At 36.9% G+C, this 2868-nt stretch overlaps 1 non-coding gene across 1 annotated transcript; it reads right to left on the bottom strand.

The window, feature by feature from the left end:
* Positions 1-2350: 2350 nt before the first annotated feature.
* On the bottom strand, positions 2351-2422 carry Trnat-ggu. The gene has a single exon. It is a non-coding gene; the product is annotated as a tRNA-Thr (tRNA).
* Positions 2423-2868: the final 446 nt, after the last annotated feature.

Genomic DNA, 2868 nt, shown 5'->3' with positions numbered 1-2868 from the left:
TGTTCATAATACGGTCACTTAATGGTAATGATAATTTTAACTATTCTTAAAAGCTATTTAAACCAATTATGGTGAAACGTTAGACTCTCCGTATACATCACATGAAGATATAGAAAAACGCCATTTTGATTTGGTCAAAGTAATTTATTATTAGCTGTCCACGTCGAAACTTTGTTTCATATTAATGAATTATCCGCTTTGTTAATTGTTTATTGTAAGTACTTCAATACAATATTTACGTACTGCTAAAATGAATTACATTCCTGTCTACGTAATCCTACTCATACTAGATTCAAATTAAGCTCGTTTAAACTCATTTAAACAATGTTTTAGTATTTATTTAACCACCACCACCAACGAAGACAACTTAACGTGTGGCGCACAAATCTAGTCGTGCTCACTTTCTAGTCTCTTTCTACCCTCGATCAGGTTTTCAATGTAGTCATATCTCATAAGATGGTCCATCATACTTCCTCTTAAGTTTTCAACAACTTCCAGTATGTTTCTGGTTTCCTTAACCCTTACTAGTACTTTCTCATTAACCAATCAACGCCCGAAAAAGCCCGAAGCGTTATTTGTTTGGTATATACCAAATACATAGGATTTAGCTCAGAAGAAAATGTTTCATTTCCAGTGAGAAGCAATCGCAAAAACCTAGGAATTGCAGACGTGCAAAAATGTTTACAGAATCGCATTTGAAAGGAAGATTATCGGTGATTCCAGACTCGTCTAGACTTTGTTAATCTGCACCATAATTATAAATAAAACAGAACATTTCTACGTAATTATCTCACAGCTTCGTTCAGTGTTAATTGCTTATTTCCTCGTTGTGGTATCTCACTTGTTTATTAGGTAGTTATTAGTCCTCCTCTGACAGGGGCAGTGTCTCAATCATTGTCGACATTCACGCAATAATGTTTGTAAGAACAATTGGACTGGGAATTCTTGGATATAGATTTCTTTTCATGCACGCCTTCTATAATTAAGTTTTATTCATATCATTAATGTTCATGCGTGTTAAGACAATGTTGTATTTTTTATTTTTTGTTTGTATTTAGTTTTTTGCATCAATAGATGTCTTTGTGAACGAGTTCCTCTAGGAAAGTAACTGTCTCCGTACCTCTTGTTTTATAATACCAAGTGACGATACTTACGTCTGTTACACTGTCTAAGTTGTACGCCTTATGGTACGTGACAGGCCTGTCCATAAGAGTGGCAGTGCTGCTCGAAGCTTTAAATCATAAAGATCTGAGGGGCACTGCTACTACGCCCATCACCATGAAACAAAGTAGACAAGTCTCATGTGCCTGTAATTTCACCAGCACCCTTACCCTTCACATTACTGCTTGTGGCGTACTTCCCTCTGTGAACTCTTTCACGAGGAGCTCTACTACGAAATTCTTCCTTAGATGTTTGGCGATATGATCTGTCCTGTCCGCTCCATCTTTAGTCTTCCTCGTTTTCTGAACAAAGGGATCTTCAAATTCATTATGGCATTTCCAATGCAGGGTCTCCCTCTCACGTGTCCGTGCCACCTCAGTCCATTCTCTTGGAGCTTATCATAATATAACAATATTTATTAATAAGGTATACGAATCATCGGGCCGTAGATTTAGATTTCACACTATACAAGTCTGACGCAAAACATCATAATTTAACAATATTTACTAATAAGATATAAAAAAAAATTTTTAAAAACAACATTGTTGTACAATATGGCGTCGAATTAAAAGATCGTTAAGGGTGCGATGCAATTTGTCGTATCTAGAAATGCGCATTTTTCACTTTAAGCGTCTCATCGCTAGGCATGACTCTGTGCGCAAATATTCAGGGTTGTCAACAAAGTCTTTTACATTCTCAGTGTCTTAGTCACTGGATAATAATGCTGCGATTCGCATTAACTGGGCGTTACATCGATACTCTACCCAAGCGAAACTGTTATATTTATGTTTTTCTTATGTCACATTTCTGCATTGTGCATGCGCAATATTTGTTTTTATTGGAAATGAAACAATTTTTTTTTTTCATATATTTTCATTGATTCTAATATGAACATTGATAATGATTTGCTACCATGATATTAAATTTATTTTTTGGGAAATTGCTCCACTAGTTTGTTACAATAGTGTAATAAAACTGCCTACATAGTCGAACGGTTCGATTACCGGGCCGGGGGAAATATTTATATGACCAACATTTATTTCTCTCGCGAGTTTGGCTGTAATTTATGTTTGCCTATGTATGCGTCCATGGCACCCGCGATACAGGGTTTCCCTAGTGCGGGGCTAGGAGTGAGTGCGCGTTATTATTATTAGTAATTATTAAAGGTCGAACACAGAGAAAAATTCATTCGAACCGGCTGGATTTGAACCAGCGTCTTCAGCATACCAGGCCGATGCTCTCCCAACTAAGCTACGGAACGAACCAGCAGATACAACGAGTTTTTGTATGTGCTTATTGCAGATCATTGTTTGTGGTTTTCTAAAGAACTTTTTTTGCCCTACCACCATCTGTGAGAAATCTATGAATATTTATTTTATATTATTATATATTTTCTTTGTTTCATTTTTATTTCGTTAGGTTAGGTTAGCTGTAGGGCTTCTTGTGAAAGGGTTGGTCCAGGTTGACTCTTATGAAAGTTCTGTCGCCTTACCTATTTCTGTTGCCAAGCAGAAATGCTCACAATACTGCTTGGCAACAGAAACGAACTTGGCATTCCAGTTTTGAAGGGTAATAAAGGTGCTGGTGAAATTAGGCCCGGCAGTGCCCCGCAGATCTTTGCGATTTAAAACTCTGAATGGCACTGCAACTGTTATGGACAGGCGTGTGGCTTACTGTCCCGTCATTTGATATTATAAAAAAAAAAAG

This window comes from Hyposmocoma kahamanoa, unplaced genomic scaffold (assembly GCF_003589595.1).
Source record: "Hyposmocoma kahamanoa isolate Upper Pololo Valley unplaced genomic scaffold, ASM358959v1 210, whole genome shotgun sequence".
NCBI lineage: Eukaryota > Metazoa > Arthropoda > Insecta > Lepidoptera > Cosmopterigidae > Hyposmocoma > Hyposmocoma kahamanoa.
Note: the sequence above shows the minus strand (reverse complement) of the source record. Positions and strands in the feature narration are given on the sequence as shown.